This window comes from Propithecus coquereli, unplaced genomic scaffold (assembly GCF_000956105.1).
Source record: "Propithecus coquereli isolate 6110/MARCELLA unplaced genomic scaffold, Pcoq_1.0 Scaffold214, whole genome shotgun sequence".
NCBI classification, from domain to species: Eukaryota; Metazoa; Chordata; class Mammalia; order Primates; family Indriidae; genus Propithecus; species Propithecus coquereli.
In genome coordinates, this window is record NW_012146523.1 from 5,159,335 (window position 1) to 5,184,183 (window position 24,849).

The 24,849-nt window shown below is 39.5% G+C and overlaps 1 long non-coding RNA gene across 1 annotated transcript in view; it reads left to right on the forward strand.

Annotated features, from left to right (window-relative positions):
• Positions 1–8,353: 8,353 nt before the first annotated feature.
• The window catches only part of LOC105810533, a 54,269-nt gene continuing 37,773 nt past the window's right edge, over positions 8,354–24,849 (forward strand). The window contains exon 1 of the long non-coding RNA XR_001137500.1: positions 8,354–8,407. This is a non-coding gene — a long non-coding RNA (uncharacterized LOC105810533). The remainder of the gene's footprint in view (positions 8,408–24,849) is intronic.

Consider the following 24,849-nt stretch of genomic DNA (forward strand, 5'->3'; position numbering starts at 1 on the left):
GTGTGGAGCTTGAGTGTCTTCCCAAATGGCTCCCAGAGCAGTTTTCAAGGTTCTACGTATCTGTGTGTCTGCTTCCTCAAGGTGATATGAGAACTGTGAATCGAAGCAAATGCAGAGTGCCCACAGAGGCAATGTGAGTGCAGGAAGAAAGGCAGGAAGCATGGAAGGTGGAATTTTTTTCCTTCCTCTTATAAATTCATGACAAATGGTGAATAAAAGCTTATCTAGAAGTTTAGATGCCCAATTAAAATTTTGCTCTCAAGTGAAAATTCCTCTTAAAAAAAAAATAAAGAACTTTGATGTCTTTGCATTCTTCATACTTCTTCACCTCACTGGTGACATACCACAGAACCAGCCTCAAAAAACTTTGAGCTTTGGAGATCCTGGAGCCAACCCATGAGTAAGTGGAGAATTTGGGATTGTAGAGAGATTTTCACATTTAAATCCATCACTCAAATCTGTTCTGTGACTCTGCAGAGAAATGATGATCAAGTTGATGTTAAATTATCAATACAGTATTTTTTTGGTTATTATTCTGTGGGAAAGTGCTGTGGAATTTAGGTACACAATGAACCCTGTGAGGTGAAAAGATTGGCATGTTCTTTCAGGACCAGCTTTATTTTTAAAAGGAAGAGTCACTTTTGCTTCCCATTTCTGTGTGTGTGTGTGCAGACACATACATGTATATTTAGGTGTATGCATGCACACATATGTATGCATGTGTGTACACATGTGCGCATATATGTGTGTGCATGTATGCCTGTATGTGTATCTAGGCATTTTCTATCTATTTTGGATGGCAGAATCATATTCATCTTTCCAATATTGCATTACCGATTTCACACAATCAGCAATGTTTCTATTACCAAATGTCCTTATACCTTTCTATTAATAGTAACAGTTTCAAGTGGTAGTTGGAGAAGGGGCATAAAGAGAGAGTAGATAAAGCTTATCGGGCACAGTTGTAGCAGGGCATGCTAATAGATGAAAAAAGAATCAGAGGCAAAAAAAATAAAGCAAAGAACCAATTTAAATAATAAGACTTTTATGAAATGGACCCATGCGAGGCTGGCTCCAATTCATTCTCCAGACTTTTTTCTGACTTCTCGTCGTACAAACCATGTGTCAGTCCCCTAAACAATGCATCACTGTTCTGAGATGATTTGCTCATACCTGTCCAGGCCTCCCCCAATGCCCTCTCATTTTCGCCTCTGCACTCACATTCCTGTTCTGCCTGAAATAACATGCCCCTCCCTTCCGAGCCCCCTGTATCTAATCTCACCCAGCCCGACCCACTCAGGCCTGACTCCAAATTACGACCAAATTCCCAAATTGCATCACCCTTCTAGCTAGATGTCGTGTCTTGCTTTCCCTTTAACCCAAAGGAAGAAAAAATGTTGAGTGATGCTTCTCATTTTTAACACACACACACACACACACACACACACACACACACACACACACACTCCCCTACCTCAAGTTAATTTTAAGATTTTTGAGGCTCATTCTGGGACATGTCACCAGTGAGATGAAGATGTATGGAGGAGTGGAAAGAAGTTGGAGTTCTTTTTTTTTTTTCTTAAGAGGAATTTTCACTTGAGAGCAAAATTTTAATTGGACATCTAAACTTCCAGATAAGCTTTTGTTCACTATTTGTCATGAATTTATAGGAGGAGGGAAAAAAATCAATATTCTACAGTACTTCTTTCATCCCAAGGAGGTTGAAAGACTTTAGCTGCAAAGTGAGGAGATCAGAAGAGAAACGGATTTATAAAAAAAAAAAAAAAAAAATTCCCATCTTACCAATGTCATTTGGAAGCACAGACTCTTTCTGAAGTAATTTCTGATCTGCTTTCCAAAGGCGATCACTATTAACGGGCAACCATGAAGATGAGAAGCAAGAAGAAGAAGGTTCAAAGAGAAAAATGCAGAGTGCAATTTTCTATTCTTTACAGTTTTGGGGAAAGAGATCCCAGCTGTAAATGTGGACAATTTGCAAACATTTAAGCCAGACTTTCTGCCAAATTTAAATGCCTTTTCCAATCAAGACAAGAAGTATCGCTCTCTGATATAACTCCAAACAGCTGGAAAGTGGCAAACAGGGCAGAGCTTCCCAAGCCTAACTTTCGTGGGACCTTTGCTAGGCCCACACCGGGTTTCTTTCTGGAGCAGTCATGTCATTTCGTAACTCTTCACCAGTCGTGGCTTGACGAATATGTTTGAGAATTTCCTGCTTTCCTGTTGTCTTAAAGCTCTGGTATTGTGGGGGAGAAAAAGCAGTATCTTTTCCTCACTCATCACACGGTTTATTGGCTGACACCTGATTAACTAAAGACAGGTTAGCTAGAGAAAAGCATAACAAATTTATTTAACCAAAATTTTATTTGACATGGGAGTCTTCATAAATGAAGACCCCCAAACACAGGGAAAACTGTATTTTTATGCTTAGGTTTGATGAAGAATGGACAGTCATATAGAAGTATGATTGGGCAAAAAAGGAGTATGACCTAATGATAATAAACTGAGGGGAACTTAGCCAGGATTGTTTGTTCAGATTCTTCTTGGCCTCTCTGCGTAACATTCCTTTTCTCTGGGTAAAGGGAAGGACACCTGTCACATGAGGGTCTTCAAGAGGGAAGGTCAGAGAGACCTTTCTGCTTTCTGCCTCTGTGGTTTTCTCAATTTCCTTCAGCGTAAAATACTCAATGTGCTAAAGTGCCATGTTTTGGGGTAGTGTTTTCTGTACCCCATCAGTATCATATGAAATGGTTTTATTTTGTTCAATAACTGCTACCAATTTGCTCTAGAAAAACACACTTTCTTATTTCTTATTAAAACAATCCCACTTAAAGTTTTGAAATCTCAGTGTCTACTACTGAAAAACTTCAATCTCCTGTTTAATTGATATTTCTTCATCTTAGCCATCCTGTCTCCTTCTCAACTTCCTTCCGCCTCCCCTCCCCACAGCCAGGGCTGAACTTGGAGCTTTGGTGGCCAGGAGTGGCAGGGTCTGGATTATGGTTTGTTCTTTTTCACCTTTTTCTCTTTCCCTTCTTGGAATGACTACTCTGGTGTTGGGGCTGTGAGGAAGGGGATGAGATGAGATTGTCGCCTTGCATGTCTGCCCATGATGGGATTTCAAGACTCTTCTTGGTTGGCCACAACTGCTGACCTCATTTACAACTGAGTCCTTGGGATCCTAGAGGATGGGTGGTGGCTCCATTAGGCTTCCCGATAAAGGGCTCACTCCCAAGTGGCTCCCTATGCAGGCCTCTACTCCATCTCCTAGTTGATCCCTATGTGGAGACCTCCCAGTCTTTGCCTTGCTCTCTGGCTATGCCTGGCATGACTATAGTACTCTGTCATCTGGTGTTTGTGGTGTTTCTATCTCTGTAGTCTACTGGCATGTTCAGCTCTAACTTACATATATCTTGGGAACAGGAAACTTCCCAAGTTTTCCCTTTTTACACCATCTGTACTCAGTGCTCTTTGCCTACCGCCAGCGGTATAGGGACCTGCTAGCAAGCGCAGCGACTAAACCGACTTCAGTGAAGGCACATGGCGTCATCTCTCCTTTTCTTGGAGCCTCCCTCCCTTTGAAGTGGGGAGATAGCTAATCTTGAGAAATTCTTTGGTACCTCGCCCTCCCCTTTTCCCTCTTTGTTCTACTCTTATATCAATAAGGTGAGTATACAGGGGTGGGAACGGGGCACATAAACTGATTCCGCTGACCTGTTACCTCTCAACAAGCTCTAAAGGATGGTAGCTGGTTATTTGACCTTAGAATATGGGATACTTAATGTGTCTGCTCTCAATTACTGGGAAAACAGTACTCTGTACCCAATATCATTCTTTCATGATGTAGTTAATGCCTTTTACTGCAAAAAGGAAGTAGTGGAAAGAAGTAATGAATATTTTCCTTGTAATGGCCCAGGGAATAGTGACAGAAAGCCCATGGATGTGGAATACGTGGATCTTTATTGGGAAGGACTAGTCTCTTTCTTCCTAGAGCCCAGCATAGTGCCTGGCATATACTCACTGGGTAAATGCTCAAAGAAGGTTTCAAATTGTGAAGGTGTCAGAAAGCAATTGTGTGATTTTGCTATAAAAGACGAAATTGGAAGAAAAGTACCTCTGGGAGAAATATGTTCTCAGTTTGTCTCTCCTCCAGCTCTTCCAGAGTACAGTAATGGTTTCCCTTACCCTTCCCACATAAAACTGTGAAATGGGAAATTTGGAAGTGTCAGGTGACCATCGAGAGTAGTGGTGGTTGTCAATACCAGATAACTATTTTGAAGTCTTAGATTTAGCTTGGTATGGCAAAATGAGTGGCATTAAAGCCCCTCACTTCTGGAGCACAATGAACTTAGTTCTATGTACCTAGAAATAGTGCTTCACAGCTGCATTGAGGGAAAAAAATTAATAGCCAGCAGTAGCAATTCTAAAACTGGACTAGAGGAGCTGCTGTTCTGGGCCTCGCATTTGAAAGGGCTCACATTCACCAGTACACATCCCCCCTATGTTTGATAAAGAATCCACGACATCGCTGTTACTCAGGATTCAGCACTCAGTGTTGGCAGCTAAAAGTTCATGGTCATGACTGCTAATACTGTCCAAGCTTCAGGGAAATGTTTTCCCATATCTCTCCCAATGTTCTCAAACAAAAGATGACTTAATCTGAATCTGTGAAGATTTGTGGGTTTTGCTGTCTGAAACAGGCACTGCTTTGGGGTGTGGAGAGGATTTGAGCAGCAGAAGCACTTTGGTAAGACGAAGGACTAATTAAATTGTAAAACCTTTCTCTCAGCATGAGTGTAGTATTTATTGCATAAAGTATTAGTTTTCAGTAGGGCTGAGCATCCATTTTCTTTTCTTCGTGGTTCCAGGGGTACTCATGAATTCCTGAGCTCTTTGCAGTAGTTGCACATGGTGACTGAAGAACATTTTGCAATATTAAACAGCTACTCATTCCCAAGTCACTTGTCCATCAATGTAACATCCAGATGTGTGCAATAACAATTAAATTCAGTTATTTTTGATATTTTGCTGACTTTTAGTTACATAAAAGCCATAACTTTACATGCATTTAAAAAATGTATACTTATGAAGTGTTTTTCAGGTTAGGAGAATAGAACTTATTTCATTGAGCTGTTTGTTCTATATATAACTTTAAAATATTAAACATGTGGTATGTAGGCTTTCATTTGTATTCTTGCCCCAGTCCCTACAAATATTAGGGTTCTGCCTAATATAAAATATCAGGTCATAGTAGTTGCCTCATAAAAGTTAGCTTGTTTCTCTTCCCTAAACTATCTGGTCTTTCATAGTGAAAGAATATCTGTATGTCTGTCATCATTTTGTAAGGTAGAATTATAGAACGATGGCTAAGATTTTTCCAACTTTAAGTAGCCTGGTCTTTTCCCATGGAATTCAAAAACAAGTATTCTGCAAGGAAAAAAAAGTGGAATGTGATCCCTTTCTTTTCACTAATCTATATGTTCATGAGAATCAATAACAAACAGGCCAGATTTGGAGCTTGTTCCTTTGTATATTCTTTACACAGCGTGGATGCAAGCTTATTTCGTTGGCAAAATAATGTGTTTTGTTTCACCATTTAAGGATCATTTCTGTCTTTAACAGTGACAGCAGTAACAACAATAATATTAACTGACTATGGAGAAGCACTTTGCAATGTTCAGTGTGCTTATATATATTTTACCACCTGTTAATAAGTTAGGAAAGAGAACTGACATTTTGATAGACCTAGTTGCAAAGTTAATGGCAATGTGCAAGGGTTTGCACCTCCATTTATTTTTATATTCTATTAACAAACTGAGGCCAGACATTAATTTCCATCTGGGTTATATATTTCAGAACATTTTAAATTTTGTTTTCTTTTCATGGAAATGAAAATATAACTATAGTATTCAGAGAATGTTTATGCTATGGTTTATTTTGCATTCTGGCAAATCAATAGCTAACTCTCTGGAGAAAGCATAATTTGGCAATTAGATTGTTTGACCTTTATTTTTCAGAAGTCTTCGGGGCATTGAGTTTGTTGTTCCTGATAGTAGGTTTGGAGTTTGTATCCATTTATATAAAGAGAGACAATGAGAATGTAAGTATCAGGCAATACTTACCAGTATGCGTGTATACTGAGAACCTGTAATCTAGATTCTCAGCTCCACTTTGACTAATCTTTCTGAGCCTCATCTCATTTGTCTAATAGAATTGATACTCATGTCCCATCTAGGTAACATGGTTATTGTGAAGAACCGACTAGATGATGAGTATGAACGTGCTTTGAAAACTAATTGCTAGGGCGAATAAAAGATATCAGAAGTAAATGATATAATTATGGACCAGTCCTGGAAAATTATGGTCCGAGGGCCACATTCAGCCTATCACTTGTTTTTGTAAATAAAGTTTTATTGGAACAGCCACATCCATTTGTTTACATATTGTCCATGCTACTGTTATGCTACTTTGGCAGAGTTGAGAACATATGTCCTGCTAAGTCTGAAATATTTGCTATTGGGTTCTTTGCAGAAAAAGTCTACTGACCTCTATTAGAGATCATAAACTATTTGGTTGGAATCCTCAAATATGGGGAAAAGTAAGCATCTAATGTGAATTTTTAGGAGGAAACTGTAGTTCATCTGCAGTTGATCAGTAAAAGCTCTTTTTAAATTAATAACAGTGGATAACAAAGAAGTAATGATAGAATTAGAACATCTCCATTTTTATAGTCCCTATGAAATAACTGATATAAGCGAGGATTGTCAATATATATTAAAATCTTTGTATGAACGGTTTTGGGGCAAAAATATGCTTATATTCTGTGAAAGCATGATACCACAGATTACTCACTGATTATAAAGGGAAACGTAACCTTTATAGTGGAGAGATCTGCTGGTCACTACCTTATCCATTTACTCAGAGTCATCGTCTCTAAAAGTGAGATGGACGTGGTGTGCCTCCTAACATGGTGCAGTTTTAAAAAAATCATCACCTGTGAAGCATTCCCATCATAAATGTGTAAGGTAAATTTAATCAAGATGTAGACCTAATTTCCAGTTTATAGGATATACTGAGAACAGAGAAATCAGTTAAATGACACCACAGACAAATCCAAAATCAAAAACATGAAGGGAATTTCCAAATTATTGGAGATATAACAACCAAATGCCACCTGGGAACCTTGACTGGATTCAGAGTAGAAAAAGGAAAGCTATAAAGGGTGTTATGGGCCAGCTGGGGAATTCGATTATGGATCAGATATTTATTGGATATTATTAGAGAATGATTGTTGATTGATACTATCATCTTGCTAATCTGATAACGATATTGTGGTTATAAAGTATACAGAATGTTGACATTGTTAGAGTTACTTTCAAATGCATGAGATAAACATACACAAGCATGTATACAAAATATGGTAAAATATCAACAGTTTAAATCTAGGTGACAAGTATATGAGAGTTCATTATACTACTCTTTTAACTTTTCTGTGTTTGAACATTTCCAAAACAAAAAATGGGGAATTAAGTCCAACAAGCAGTTATTGTTGATGGAACAAAGAACCCAGGGAATTGACATCTTTCGGTAGTCTCACACTGCCCACTCCCCAAAATCCACAGGTCTGAAAACAGCGAGGACATCAGTGTTCTATCCAGAAGCCCTGGCCCCTAGCAGGGATAGTAAAAGAAAGACACCATTTGGTTGGCAGTGTTTCCTCTGGTGCGCCCAGTCCAGCGTCTCAAGTGAAAGAATTAAAGATAAAACATTCTCTTTTCATGATTTTTTTCCCCTGCAGATGTTCATTCCTGGTGGTGATTCATCTTCTAGCCAGGAAACCCATCCAAGCAGTATTTTTCCCTTAGGAAATTTCATTTTACTAGTTGTCACCCATCATGTCAGACTGTCAAAATCTTTAGAATTTTGATTGGTTCATTCAATCTGCTAGTTCTCTTTCCAGTCTTGTGACATCTGAATGGTTGATGAGCTCACTTTCTATGTCTTCCTCCAAGTACGTCATAAAGATATCAAATAACAACCCCTCCCTGCTCAAGACAAAGCCTCACAGCCTCCTAGTGCCTACTCCTGGGCTGCCATGGGCCTGCTCATCAGCCCTGTTTGGGCCCTGTGCTTCCGCTAGTACAGACACAGCTTCTAGCCCTGCCCCAGCACCCCTTGTGCACCAGCCACTTCAGGTCCTCTCGGCCTCAGCACTTCTTCCAGGTGCTGCTGCTGTGACCTTCCCAGCTTGGGCTTTCGCTTGGTCTGTGCAGGTACATCCTGATGGTGACGGGGCTATCACCTTCTGTCCTGAGACATTCCTGTTGACACCGAGGCATGAGATACCCCAAGGACCACAGTCCTGCATGTGCATGTTCAGCCTGGAAAGGTGAGGATTTTCTGCCCCGTGGAGCAAATCTTTGAGCAAAGGGAGACTGAAGCCTGAAGATACCTTCATTGCCCTTTCTCTCCTGGGCAGCCTCACGAATATTAGGAACACACATTACATAATGGGATCAACTGTTCTAAATTTAAATTAATTTTGCCACATGCAATTCGTACAAAATAAAAATGTTTTTAGAAACAGTATTATGGTGATGATATCGTTTCCATTCTGAAGAGCAACAGACCAGTGTTTCTTCTACAACAGTGGTTCATGATTGACTATGTACGTACAGAAGTGTTATTTCAAGTTGTTCTTGCTCCTGCCTCTGATTGTTTTACTTTATTATTTTTTTCTGTCATTTAAAACATTTCTAGAAGTTGAGAAATGTGATTAATGGTCTTATATGTTGTTATAAATTATTTTTAAACATTAAATATATATATATAAAATCCACATTTAAAGTGTAGAATTATGACCTGATAATGGCTCATTGGGAGACATTATGGGGTAGTAGTTTTGAACACACAATTTAAAGTAAGATTTTGGGGGGAATCACATTTGTTCTCTGCCATTAACTGTTTCACTTTGGTAATTGACTATATTTAATCTCTCCCTGCCTTAGTTTTCTAATCTGTATAATGAGCATGATACTACTAGCACTTTTTTAAATAGGATCATTGTGAAGATTAAGTGAGTTAAATATATATAAAGCAATTATGAAAGTACCTGGCAATTAAAAGTACTCAGTGTGAGCTGATATTATCATTATGATTATTATTAAAATTATTGTCACTACTACCACAATGATGACTTTTTTTCTAGACATCATTTTTCCTTTAGCCATGTCCTATAGGGTATACCTATAACTAAGATGTAAGCAGAAAATAGTTTCCTGAGCAGCTAAAATAAATAGAAAATGATAGTCCTAAACACAAGCTCCTTCCTTAGATCTTCATTCAGAGCATATTTACTCTTATGCTGCATTCGGTACTAACAAGTTCTTGATCTATTTTTTCGAACTGTAGATAATTGGAAGCATCTTATTAGAAAGTAGGGGAGTAGGGTTGTTGTTGTTAGGGTACACTGAGAGAAAGCGTTGTGGTGAAAGGTGACAATTAGCCATAAAGTAGGAGATAGTATATGAGAAAGTCACAAGACCTCCTAAAGCATGATGACTATGGATATTAATTCATCCAACAAATATTTATTGAGCAGTTACTTTGTGCCGGGCACCGTTCTGAACCAAGGAAATACAATGGTGAATGCTGTTGACAAGGCCCTGACCCTCAGGGGATCATATTCTATGGCAGTGGTGGGGAGTTGGGAAGTAAATGCAGTTGTCCCTTGGTATCTGAGGGGATTGGTTCCAGGACCTCCCATGGATACCAAAATCAGAGGATGCTCAAGTCCCTTATATAAAATGGTGTTGTATTTGCATATAACCTGCACGTTTTCCTATGAACTTTAAATCATCTCTGGAGTACTTATAATACCTAATACAATGTAAATGCCTTGTAAATAGTTGTTACACTGTATTTTAAAATTTGCGTTTTTTTTTTTTTTTATCATTGTATTATTATTTTTTATTGTTTTTTTCCTGAATATTTTTCATCTGGGTTTGGTTGAATCCGCAGATGTGGACCCCATGGATACAGAGGGCCGACTGTGTAATCTAAACAATGAAATGCTTAGGGCCATGTGGTAGAGAGCAATTGAGGTGGCAGAGGGAGTAACTGGAAACAGACTGGGGTAAGACTTGAAAGACGAAATGAAAAAAGCCTTGTCAACAGCTAGGGGACAAGTATTGCAAGTAGAGGAAAAAGCATGTGTGAAGGGCATGAAGTATGAAACAGTTCTGTGGATTCAAACTATCAAAAGAAGGCCAGAGAAGCTGGAATGTGGCTAGCCCAGGGCAAGGGCCATGGATGATATGAGCTAATATTGGAGCAGTAAGAAAGGGCAAACTTATATAGGGTTTTAGAGGTGGTGATAGGGATATAGAATTTTATTATAAGAGCAGTAGAATTTATTGAAAGATTATAAGCAGGAGAGTGATAATGGTCTAATACAGTCATGTGCCACGTAAGGATGTTTCGGTCAATGTCCGAATGCATATATGATGGTGGTCCCGTAAGATTATAATACCATATTTTTACTGTACATTTTCTATGTTTAGATATGTTTATTAAAATAAGTACACAAATACTTACCATTGGGTTACAATTGCCTACAGTATCGAGTGCAGTAACATGCTGTACAAGTTAGTAGCTTAAGAGCAATTGACTATATGCCACAGAGCCTAGGTGTATAGTAGGCTATACCCAAGTGCACTCTGTGATGTTTGCATAGGGACGAAATCACCAAAAGATGAATTTCTCACAGTGTATCCCCATTGTTAAGCAATGCATGACTGTATGCATGTACAGCAGTTCTTTGAATAATGTCATTTCATTCAATGTCACTTCATTATAACGTTGATGAGGAAAAAAAATTTATTCCCAATGGGGGATGCTGTCTATGTGGAGTTTGCATGTTCTCCCCATGTTTATGTCGGTTTTTTCTGGGTACTCCAGTTACTTCCCATATTCCAAAGATATGTATGTTAGGTTTGCTGGCGTGTCTGCATTGATTGTCCCAATGTGAGTATGTGGCTGTGTTTGTGAGTGGCCCTGTGATGGGATGGCCTCCTGTCCAGGGCTGGTTTCTGCCTGGCGCCCTGAGCTACCAGGATAGACTCTGTCCACCTATGACCCTGAACAAGAAAAATTTTGTAAATGATTTTTATACATGTTATTAATCTTTTAAAAATGTATATATAGCTCACATTTATTTCAGTGTTTTAATATTAGAAGCATTTTGGTCTTTATTTAGAAGTTTGGTGATATTTTTGTGACCAGGAATATACCATAGGAATTTAACTCTTGTTTATATCAATTAGCTTATAATAAAATTCGTTTTGTTATATGTCATCTCATTTAAAGCTGCAGTTTCCAAGAACCTATCAATGACATTAAATGAGGACTTACTGTATAATATAAATGATGATTGTCACAGCTAAACATAGAATGGATTGGAAGAGGGCAAGATTGAAAACAGAAAGATTGATTAGGAGACTATTACAGCAGTTAGTTGAGAGTTGATAGTATTAATAGTTTGAATCAAGATGCTGGTTGTAGAAAGAGAGAGAAGTGCTTATGTCTGTGACTTATTTTAGAGATGGACTTGACAAGATTTCTGAAGAATGGAGAGGGTGTAGGGAGTGGGACATAAGCAAGAGGCAGGTTTCAGAGTCAGAGCTGACTGCTATTTCTTCCTGTGAACAACTGGGCGGTGGTGGTGCCGTTTCCTGCCACAAGGTAAACAAAGAAGGACTGGACTTGGTGGATGGTGTCAAGAGTGCCCTTTGGGCCACGTCTGGTTCAGGAGGTTATTTATTAGACAGCCACATAGAGGAGACAGGCAGAGCACTTGACTATACAGTTGTTTGGAGAGAGAATGAAGGACAGACCTGTTTTCCTATCTGAAAAACAGAGGTAAATGAACTCAATGATCTCTGAAGATACACTAGATGCTAAATTTTTTTCTAGAATGCTTGGTCTCAGGGTCCCATTTAGTTAAAGCAGCCACTCTTAAGAGGAGCTCAGAATGACTAAAATACTTAAGAAATAGCAAAGCTCTGAGTTTTATTATGCACACTTACCATGCTGGGTAAAAGCTGGAATGCTGACGTCCTTTGGCCCTTGGCCAGGGAGACTGGAGCTCCGTGCTGAGTGGGGAGTTGGAGATGCATCTCCCTTCATAGCAAAGCAGCAGGGCCTTCTCAGCCATGTTAATGAACAAAGCTAATTCAGAACCTTCTTTTAATCTGTGAAATCTTTGATCCTGATGGGAGTTTTGTCTTGTTTTTCCTTTTTTGTAAGTTTTAATTTTATATGAAATAGGCTTCTTAACAAGCAAACTCTGCCTGCCTCCCCGCCCCCAACACCCCTGTAGGACTGCCCACTGGTTTATTTTGCTGGAGAGTGCAGTGATTTTATTTCCTTTCACTATGTGTGGGATGACTTCATGGCAGCTTTTTTCAAGCTTTTTTGGTGGGAGAGCCTGCTGAATTTGTAAAGGTGTCATTATTTACTCTTTTAATATTCTCAAACAGTGGCAGTTAAGTTGCTTGCTTGAAATGAAGGCATTGAGTTTAAGACCAAGAGAGCTTTCTGTAGAATATCTACAACAGGTAATGTTTGCTGTTTTCTGCCCCAATGTCTTCTTGACCACTTGAGTCATATGTTAACTTTTCCCCAAATATTGACTGTTCCTGTCAGGTGGGGCATACTGCCTTTTATTGAAAATTCCTTGAGCTGATCATGACAGAAATGAAGGGAAGAATGGAGTTTGCATGATTAAAATAAATCGCAAGATCTTGGTTCAAGTCCCTGAAGGCTTGAGAAGGGGAGATTAGTTGAAGTCTTTCAGCTCCAGCCAGCGATGACAAATATCTTTCTGCAACTAGACCACCAAGATGAGAATTTGTGGCCCCATTAAAAAATAGCAGAGACTGAGGGGAGAGTTGATTTGGGAAGAACCATAGACTGATATTTCCCTAGAGACTGTTTCCATGGAATATTAGGATGCTAGGCCTATTGAAGTTCGCTTGGTCTACATTTTCTGAATCCTATTCACTCGTCGTCTTTTGCTATTTGTACACCCCCAACCAAGGCTACCTCAATTTTTTTGTGTGTTAAATAAATACTGAATCTTCTGCTTTTAGTGTCTGTACCCTTGTATGTATTTTAGATGGAGAGACAATGTGTCTGAGTTTTTTTTTACTGTCTCCACTACTTATAAGTGTGGCCTTCTCTAAGTTTCAGTTTCTCACTTAACAGAATGTATTTGCTTTCTGCCTCAATGGGAGAATTAAATCTAAATAGGAGACATCAAGCACTGAAAAGTGCATGGGCTTTTGAGGTGATTTGCATCCTGGTTTTGAGTCTTTTTGACAGTGCGATTCTGGGTAAATTATTGTACTTCTCTGAGCCTCAGTTTCCCCACACATATAACTGAGATAATGTCTGTGTTGTAGGGTATTTGTAAATGAGATATTAAAAATACTTAGCACAGTGCATGGTCCCTAAAACAGGTACAATAGGTAGTAGCTGCTATCATTACAGACTTTTATAAACATACCCTAGAGCCTAACTCTAAAATGGCTTAAGATATTTCAAAATTCAATATAAATTGGGCTGACTTTGAGCTTGTCTAGACAAGGGTATATAGCTAGCACCTCATTGTGTCCTGGTCTTGTAATAAAGGTTCATAGCATCGACCCCAAAGGGCAACATTGAAGCATTCCCAAGAATATGAAGCCATGAGTCTTACCTCTCATGCAGGACCCAGAAACTACCAGAACCTCGGCTGCAGGGGTGTCTTGCTGGAGTTTAGTGTTTTGTGGTTGCCATTTCTCAGGGAAAGATTTTGATTTAGTGGAGTCTGAGTGTCAGTACTTCTAAGGCCAATGTCAACTGGGTATCAGCCTTGGGTATTATTTTAGGCCATCTTTCATATATGAAAAGGTAGTTACAGATGCTCCACGATATTGGCCTTGAGGTCCTGGAATCGTCCCATGGTGGAGGCAAGGGACATGGATGCACTGACTGGTCCCTGGATTGTGCCGGTTTTCTAATAGAGAAGCATTTACTCAAGTGGGCTCTGAGAGCAGGATGCCAATTGATGTTGCATAAAAGAAAAGTTCAGCTGATGAAGAAATTTGGAAAATGAAAGGAATGTATCTTGGAGTACAGAGACAGACATGAGGATTAGCTCCAGATATCCTATCTACTGCTCTTTCCAGTATGATAATAATATTAGAACACTTTATTAAACTCCCACCAGATGTCCAGCACTGTGCTTGGCATTTTATCATACTGTCTTTAATCCTCTCCAAACCCTGCAGAATCCTTGGCTCTACATCAATGCTGCAGGTGACAAAGCTGAAGTTTAGTTTATGTGGCTTCATCACAGCCACAAAACTAGGGGAATATCTGCGCTTCAAACCCAAGTCACACTGATGCCAAAATCCAGGCCTCTTGCACTCTTGACATGCTGTGTGTTGTATTCTCAGGCAAAAACAGGGCACTGCCTAAAATGATTCTTTTAGAACCATACCTCCACTAGGTTGATCTGAGGACTGGTGAACTGGTGGTTTTGCCTGGGGAAGAAGTAATTTTCTGTATAATCCACTTACCTGGGAACCCTTAGAAAAGGACAGAAAATAGAAGTGATGTTTAATATTCAACAAAAGGTAAAGTGTGGATACCAATCAAACTAAGGGACCTGGATTTGAACCTGAAGTGAGGACCTGGAGGCCACCTGACATGGCAGCTGTAAACGTTTTAGATGCCGAATAGCAGTCAGGCCCAGAAAGTTCCAAGAAACAGACCAAGAGCAGTCAGGGTGGGGGACGCCTGGTGGGATTTAAGACAGCAGCCATTTTCCCAACTAGTTCAGGGGGTTTTGTTTTGTTTTGAGTATTTAGATGTCTTAGTATGCCAATACAGTTGCCTACCAGCTGAACACCAGCCTTGTCAGAGGGTGAAGCTGGTTTGAGGCACAGCGATGTTTTCTAACTTGCCAGGTGATGAGTTGCACACCTGCCCCTATTACTATAAAGCCTTGTTTGTTTTTTAGTGGAAGGGGCAGGAAGACAAGTGGCTTTGCGTGGAGAATCTTTTGACTGCTTCAGCTGTTTTTTTTTGTTTGTTTGTTTTCTTTTGTTTTAAAGCCAGTATCAGTAGAAGTAGTCCTTGGTTTTTCCAGCATTGTTTACTTTCCAATATTTATATGGAGTTATCCATCATGCCCTACTCTGAAGCAATACTTTATAAAGGAATAAGCAAGTTTAGCTCCTTCAGCTTCTCCTAAATTTTAAATATGAGAAGAATTCCATGTGTTCTTCTTTTTCCTATAGCGGGTGATGTTAAAGCCAAGAAACTACTCAGCTCCTCCAGTTGTCTTCCCCATGAGTGATTGTTCTTCCAGATTCATAATTTGATGGAAAACGATCTGCAAAATACATTGTTTTTCACATAAATTCAACAATGTCCTGTGTATGCTGTTGGTATTAAATGAAATGCTTGGTTAATTTAAAATGCAGGGGTGCTGGGCCTGTTTGATTTGGTTCCCAGATCTTGCTTTCTTGTCTAACTGGAGGCTCCAGGGACCCAGTGATCCAATATGCTGCTTTCCCTCCCCCACATTTCTGGGTGTGCTCTGGGGGTTGCTGGAGGCCTGGGGACCCTTCTGAATGTGTGGCTGGGCTGAGAGTGTGGGAGTATGCAGGAGGTGCAGTCATCTATTTTCTGTATAGTTTTTGTTGGTAAGTACAATAGCATTTATAAACAGAATGGTAAAACAGTTATTTTTTGCAGGACTCTCGACTTTTCTCATTTGGCAGAAGGAACACTTTATGGCTGTTTTGTCCAAACTTTCAGAGCAAATCAGTAGCCAAACTAGGACTTGGTTACTAGCTTCAAAGATGATGACACAGTTATGAATTTTGTCTTGTTATAATAGCTTTCTATTGAAGCTTCCCCTTCACCCCCAGCTTCTGGATTTTGTGGTCTCCCATCCCTTTTTTAATCCAATAGGGAGCTCATTATTTGGCAATTTCTTCTGAAACATTGTGGCTGTAATAGGTGACCCTGGATTGATCCCCATTGATCCTGTCAGCAGGGACTGCGGTACCAGACTATTTCCCATTACGACCCATTCTTCAACTGAAACAAATTCTCTGGAGAAACTGGGCTGAGATAGCTGGGACCACACAGTGATCCTACAGGGAGATATTAGACAGGCAGACATCTGAGGGCCCATTCAGTTTCAGTAGATGCCTGGATTTTCTATTTGCATTAAGCCAGAGGCAACTAGACCCAGAGGTCCCTGTAACCACTTGGTGACTTCATCTTCCAAACTAAATCTGAGAAACTGGCTACTCTGACATGTCTGGACTCAGAAGCAATGGGACACAATATCTTATCTTTACAAGGCCATCATGCTTATATGCCAACATTATTTGATAAGGGTTTCATGCCATGAATGCACAAATAGAAAGATCTTACTGAATGCCATTTCTGAACCAGAAAAAGCTGTTCACCATTTAGAAAATATATTGGCACCAATAAGGACATGCATGTATTTGCTGTCACCCTTTTCTAAAGGTGAGAGAAGAACGTGATGCAGACGACGATGGAATAGGAGCTAAGACACTTAGGTCTTTGCAATGCTAGCGAGAACTAAGTGAGTCATTGGACTTCTTTGTGCCAGGGTTTCATGGAAAATGACATAGAGGTCATTCTCTGGTTAACTGGGGTCAAATGAGGATTTGAGTAAAAGTTAAGATGTGTGTCACCTTTGTAGGCAAAATGGATGAGTTATCCAGGGGAAGTTATGACGCTGAAGGGTAATACCATAAAGTGATGGTCAGAAGGTGATTGCCAGCATAGGGGAGGAACAGAAATCAGAGTTCCTTGAGCAGTTTCTTTCAGGTGATCATCGTGGGCTTGGCCATTGATCAGATGTGTTTCAGGAGTAGGATGGGAAGAAGAGGAGATAATATTTAAAACTCTAGGAGTAATGAACACTTAAAAAGAAAGAAGGATGAACTGATAGTGCCAAATTGAGAAAAATAAGATGGCAAAGCTCCTTCTAATAGGATGTTGCCTCCATTATTTCTGCTCAAGTATTGGGAAGTGAAAGCTGAGGGCAGGGGAAGAAGGCCACCCAAGCAGAGTCTCTGTGGCTCTGCTCAGTTCACAGAGCAACTCAGAGGGCTATTTTGGGCAAGGTTCTTCAAGGAGCAATTCAGAGCTGGGTTGAAAGGGAGTCGACTGCTGCCCATGAGAAGCATGGTGTTGTGGAAGCCCGGATGACAGTACTTGGAGCTGATTGGGAAGAAACATATTTTTGCAGTGACTTAGGTGCCAGAATGATACCAGGCTTAAGATGGGAACAGCCACAGGTTTGTTTTGGAAGGAGGCACTTGAAGGAAAAAATGAGAACTGTTCTTAATATTTATGGGAATGTCATTAAATAAGTGGAAGTTTCAGGCTGTTTTCTCCCTCAGACACACTAGGCACTGGGTTTTCAGGGCACAGACATTCTGCTATGTAGCTTCCTCCCTCTCCTGCCAGAGTGTTGTATGTTTTTTTTTTTTTTTCCCCTGTCATTCCTTTTCCTGTGGATTCCTCTGTTCCGGAATCCCTACCAGTTGCCTTCTTCTCTGGGTTTGGCTACTGCTCACTTTTAGATGATACCCTGATCACCCTGCCACCCCCGAATGGGCAGCTTGACCCAGTCCTGTATGAATCATACACATTCTATAATAACATAGGAAAAACTCTTTGAAAATATAAAACACAATTTAAATATAAAATGTAACAGAAAATTATTATCTGCTCAAAAGTAGCTAAGCAAAGGTACTATTTCATCTTCACTCCATGATTCCTCCCTTATTCTAGTTTCTTCGTCACAGTAGATCACAGCATCTTATGAGATTTCATGTCACAAACTTAGAACAATTTTTGATTTATTATTTGTTTTAAGAGATTGTGTATAAACTCAGCTCCTCTTCTCCAGCTTCTAGAGGTTTAATATAGCCATAAGCACCAAAGACCTTGGAGTCAGGTGGCTGGGTTCAAATTCGGCTTGATCCCTTGCTAGCTGTGTGGCTTTGGGCAAGTTTCTTCTCTCCCTGCATACTCTTTTTGTCCTTGGTAAAAGGAAGATAGTAATAGTACCTACCTCATAGGGTTGTTGTAAAGGTTTAAGAGACAGGAAATATCTGGTTCGTAATAAGTGTTCAATATATGTTAGTTAGTGTTATTATCAATATTAGATTCACAGAGTTCCTTTAGGATTAGCTTTTTGTATTGTAGTAGAGACATCATGAACTGAATGTTGAGAGAAACCTGCACTTGATTACTGACATTTGCATTTGTTACCTGTATGACCATGAGCAAGCCACTTAATTTTTCTGAGCTTCAGTTGTACTCATCTGAAAATGGTGCTCATGGTACTTTTGTGCAGCATGGTTGGGGATTTCAAAATGGGTGGAATATGTAAAACATGCAGCACAGTGCCCGGCTTAAGATCGCTTTCCCAAACATGGTAGCTACTACTATTGCTTGTTATTTGTTTCTTGTACACAAATGTAATCTAGAGATTACCCACAAGTAAGAAACATAATTGAGATTCAAGGGCTAACATTTCAAGTCCCCAAATTAGTCTTATTTTATTTTCTATTCATTTGTACTACAGACTCAAACTTCTTGTCCTCCTTTAACTTTGGCATACTGTTTCTTCTGATCTTTTCAATCTTGATCATTCCAGATTCATCTGGATATTTGGACTTCTTACTGTGGCCCTGCCAATTAATCCTTGGTTTGTACAGTATAGCACCTACCTGGGTTCAACTAGTGGCTCTGGCACTTACCCTTAAGCATGTGACTTAACTTTTCTGAGCCTTAACCATTTTTCAAATCATCATTGTAATAAGGATTTCATTAGATCTTTGTGATACCTAAATGAGATGAAGTATGATAAAGTATTTACCTATGCCCATCATTCAAATGGTGGTCTGTCTTAAACTGGTTTCCCTGGAAACAGATTCTAAGGCAGATTTTCATGCAGGAAATTTTTGGGGGGAATTGTCTCTGGAATGTCTTTAAGAGTGAGGGCGGCAGGATTGGGCCGAGGGAGAAGTTGAAATGCAATCCAATCGCAGCTGGAGCTTCAGCCAAACCCAAGGGAAGGCTCAAGTCAGGACAATCCTTCAGAATTATCCCAAGGGGGCCCAGCCTTGGTTACTGTGTCAACCAGTCACTGGATGGGGGCTCTCCAGGGGAGGCAGTGGAACCTGGTGTGTCTAGCTCACTTCGAGCAAGGGCAGTTCCTAGAGAGGGATGCAGCTGTGAGCTGTGAGTAGGCAGCACTTCTGACAGCTGGGGAATTAAGTGCCTCAGTCCTGAAGGGGATCTGGGCACACAGCACAGTATCCCGTGTGTGCTCAGTAATTTTGAATTGCCTCTGTGCTACTCCTTGGCATCCATTTCCTTTCTCTTGTTATAGCTCTAAGTTTCACTCTGATTAGCAATTGCTTTTTCCTCTAGAAACTCCTAATGTTGCTCCTTTGGCATTCATATAGGTTATCAATTTATGATTTTTCAACATTTTTCTGAGGGTTGGGAAAGAGTATTGGGGAATTAGGGAAACCAGTTATTTGTCTCTCATTGTCCAGTGAAGAAAGACTTAAAGTGGAGATGGTATATTTCCTTTTTAAATTTAAGGACCATTTCTGATCATTTTATGTTGAATCTACTCAAAGTACCATAATGAACAGAATGATAAGGCTGTGTATCTAAGCTTAACAGGAAAGAATGCTGTGGTAAGTTACTGATGTATAATAATATATTATTAATATATAATATATTATATAATAATATCCTCTCACAACACAGAACACTTCTGTGACCCCAGATGTGTGGAGTTTTTCCCCCACACAACGGTCAAGCAATTCTGCAGCATTTTCTTCAGCAGATACCACCTGGGTCTCCTCTGATTCAATTCAACTCTGACATTATCTACCTGGAGGTAGCATCAGATCCTGCAAGTTGAGGCCTCAGTCCCATAAGACTGCCACCACTTCAGATGCCAGTCACAAGTAGTAAGTTGTTACATATACTTCTGACCAACCAGCTATAATTTGGGGTTCCCAAACCCGCTTCTCAGGGGCGATTAATTTGCTAAAGCAGCTCACAGAACTCAGGGAAACACTTTACTTACATTTACCAGTTTATCATAAAGAATATTACAAAGGATAACGATGAACAGCCTGATGGAATATAGGGTGAGGTGTGGGAGAAGGGGCTTGGAGCTTCCCTACCCTCTTTGAGCACTCCACCCTTCAGGTCCCTCCACATGCTCAGCTATTTAGAAGCTCTCCAAACCTTGTTCTTTTGGGGTTTTCTGGAGGCCACACTACATAGGCATGATTGATTAGATCATTGGCCATTGGTGACTAGCATGATCTCCAGCCCCTCTTCCCTCCCTGAAGTTAGGGGCATGGGAGAAAAAGTTCTAACTTTCTAATCTCGCCTTGGTCTTTGCTGTGACCAGCTCCCATGCTGAAGCTATCTAGGGACCTCCAGCCACCAGCCATCTTATTAGCATACAGAAAGCACTCTTATAGCTCTGGAGATGCCAAAGATTTTAGGGGCTATATGTCAGGAAACAGGATGAAAACCAAATATTTATGTCTTTAATTATAAATCACAATGTCACATGATGTCTGCCGTAGAAGTGGGTTAGGTACTCATGCTCCATTTTCGCCATTCCAGATACAGAGCTTTGTCTTCCCTTTCAGTGTTGCATGTTGTAATAGAATGCTTTTGGCTTTTCTTAGTCTTCCTGGGTAAACTTCTATACCAATGCTTACAGCTAATTTGTGCCTTTAAGCATAATTAAGCCATATGCCTAGAGTTGTTTGTCAGGTCACCTTAATCTCTTCTTCGAAAACTTCATCTGCAGAAACCTTCCATTAAATAATTAAAAAGTTTGTTAAGAAAGTTGGGTTACTTTCATGAATGCTTGTTTATTTGCCTTCCTGTTATATTGGGATTCACCTTTTGTGAATTTATTACATTAATGCTTGTTTGTTTTGTGGATTTGTTTAGTGTATCCCCTCAGGAGCATTCTTTCTTTGCCATCCTTGCCTATCTTAGATTGCGTAAACTCCCAGAAGGCAAATACTATGTCTTTTTGAATTGCATTGTATAGTGCTGTGCACAAATGAGCAATTAATTCTCAAAACATTGACAGTGTGAGAAGACACAAAGGAGCTGATATCTTAAATGATTTAAATGATGTCTTTAATGTATTGTTTATCCCCGGTTTTTTTTTTTCTAATAAAAACTGTCAGGAACAATGAAATAATGTTTAAAGTATATTGAGTTTCTCTGTACTAAAGTTTTGGTTAAATTAAAGTTATTATTAAAAAATCAGTCTTAGGTGTTTGTGTCTGTATCCACAAGCTGTTATCATTGGATGCCTCTACCAGGCTCTTTAAATTGTCCTTATGAGGTTAAAAGCCTGAAGGGTAACAGTCATGGCAATGGGGAAAGCAGAAGATCCATACAGGATCTAGGTTAAGGGTTGGTTAACTTTTTTTGTAAGGGGCCAACAGAAAAAATATTTCCAAGTCTGTAAGCCATAAGGTCTGTGTCACAACTATTCAGCTCTGCTATTGTAGCATGGAAGGAGCTGTATATGTAAATACATCATAGCAGTGTTCTAAAAAAACTTTATTTATAAGAACAATAGGGGGCCAGATTTGGCCTGTAGACTATAGTTTGCTAACACCTGATCAAGGTGATTAGATTAAATTCTACCGAATTTAGTCAGTGCTAATGAACTTTAGTTCACTGCTCATGAACTGATTCTGAAATGCATTAGTAAATTGAACCAGTGGCAAGAGAGACAATTTCAAAGTCAAGATTGTGAAAATAGTTTTAATGACTTAAGTTCACATCATTTGTTTTCTAGTTTGGTTACTCCTGGGCGTGGTGCACAGGAATGAGCAATCAATGTAGGTTTCATGGGGACAATTCCTACTTCCAAGTGTTCTAGGCACTTCCATTTTTAACATCTCAGCCACCAGTGGTCTCAGTGTGGGCTGATTCACTTACACACTGCCAGATTTGGGGAATCCACTGGATTTCTCTGCATCTACCCTTATATTTCTTTTCTGTACGAAGTAGATTGTGATATCTTCCCCACTTGATAGGGTTGCTGTAATGGCCAAGTGAAATACTGCTCAAGAGCACACTTTCTCATACGTTCCTATTAAAAAGTTAAGAAATATTAAACTTGCTTGACCCACTTTTTCTCTCAAGCTACGCATGATACTTGGTTGATTTTTTTTTTTCTGGGCATGTATGCGTGAAAGATATTGACTATTCAAATGCTGTTGGATAATTGAATGATCCTTAAGCTTCGCTTTACAGATGACTTGCCTGCAGCACCTTCAAAAATCCTAGTGCCTTGACAACACCCCAGATTAACTAGATCTGAACCTCTGGGAGTAGGACCCAAGCATTCATATATTTTAAACTACCCAAGTATATTGTTTTCTGTTACTACTGAAACAAATTTCTACAAGTTTAGTAGCTTAAAATACAAAGTTATTATCTTACAATGTTGTAGGTTAGAAGTCTGACACAGGTCTCACTGGGCTACAAGCAAGGTGTCAGCAGGGCTGTGTTCCTTTCTGGAGGCGTTAGTGGCATACCGTGTTCCCTTGGCTTTCCCAGGCTCTACAGCCACTCACATTCCTTGATTCATAGCCCCCTTCCTTCTTTTACAAAGTCAGCAGAGTCAGGTCAAATCTTTCTTTTATTTCGTCTCTGTGACCTTTTCTCATAGTCACATCTCCCTTTGACTCATCTCTTTTGCCTCCCTCTCCCTCTTTCAGAGATCCCTACGTTGGCCCATCCAAGGTAATCTCTCTGTTTTAAGATCAGCTGCTTAGCAACCTTAATTCCACCTGCCATATGTCCTAACATATTTACCAGTTCTGGGGATTTTGATGTGAACAGTTTTGGAAGCCCATTATCACACCAGGTAATTACAACTCTGAAAGGGAACAGGGTATGAACTCTCATTAGCAGAAGCAAATCATTCCTACATGTGTTCTATTGATCAATAGTGCATAAGCATTCATTCCTTCATTGATTGATTCATTCATTTTTTTAAATTAGTTTCTGTTGTGTTCTAGGCATTGCTGCTAAGGATTCCTGGAGGAAATGATGCTTGAAGGCAATATAAGGATTAAGTAAATAGAGAACGTTGAATACTAATTGCCTGAGTACCTACTCTAGATAGCTAATACATTACCTTTAATTTTCACCAGAACTGTACATGGTGGTTACTGTTACCACCATTTTGCAGATGAGGTTCCTACAGATTAAGGCCTCACAGAAAGAATGGCAAAACTGGAATAGGGCTGGAAAAATACTGAGGCTACAGTAGCTAATAAAATGTCCATTAGCCACATATGATTGTTTAAATTTAAATACATTTTTATTTTTAAAAATTATGCTGTTTCTTCACACTTACCACATTTCAAGTCCTCAGCATCCATATGTAGCTAGTGCTATCTTATGGATAGTGCAGATTAAAGGGCAGTTCCTTCATTGCAGAAAGTTCTATTGGACAGTGTTGCTGGATGGTATGTAGAAAATTTTTAAAGAGTTCTAGATCTTTGTCAGGTTAACAATAGCATAAGTACCATGTGGTATTTAGACTATCAGAACAAGAAGCAGACTCTATTTCTATGCAAGTAGCTCTGTTCTACCATTACTGGTCACAAGATAGATAATGAAAGGTTCAGAGAAAGGGTTTCACCCAACCTGTTCTACTGGTACATACAGAGTGGGAGAAGAATCTGAGGGGTCAGTTAGTATTTTCAGGGGGCCACATGTCCATTGTGCAGGATTTACAGGGGAATGCAGGTGGTGACCTTGGCATGGGGTAACAGTGGGCTATTTTAGCAAAGTGCAGCACTGCTAATCTGGATCTAGGGATTAATACTTCTATAGAGAGAGTACATAATAAATCAGTCAAATGTGTCAAATTGAAAATGATTGCTCTAAGATAATTTTTAAATGATGTTTAAGCATCCCTTTATAGATAACTAGTAATATGCTAACAAGGAATCATTCTTATCTGTTCATTAATATAGATCCTTAAATTACTGCAACTTTATTTCTCTTGTCTTACTGGAAGTTTACCTTTGAATAATACTCTCAACTTAGCTGAGGTATTTTATAAGTTTTAAATCCTACCATCTTCAAAGTCATCCTCAAAGGAAGGACGGGCAATTATTATTACCTGAAATGAGCAGATGTAGGAAATAGGGTGCCCAGGAGTTTGGTGATCTGGGGTTGATTCTACATCTATTGGCACCTAATCTCAGGCTATTTCTAACAGACCATAAAAGGAAGGCTCCCTTATTATTTAAGGAAAACTCATCTGTAATTACTATTTTTTCTCATTGTTTAAAAACCTTACCCTCTAAACAGTTCATATTAATGAGATTTTACTACTCTAAAATGATGTCGATTGGTGAAGGATTGAAGATAATCAAGTAGGCAGTTTGTGCAGTCGTTTAGTGCATACACATCACTTTTTGTCTCAATATTGAGGCCATAGTAGACAATGAGTAGTTACTATTTAATCACCTAATAGGGACTAAGTAGTAACCAAGTGCAGGCACCTAAAATGGATCTTAGTTTGCTTATTACTGGGAAATACTCATAGTTTCTATTGCTGTTTCAGGCCATTAAAGTGAAATGGTTTTGTTATTGATGGTCTAGGTAGCAATTCCAGCGTGATAGACG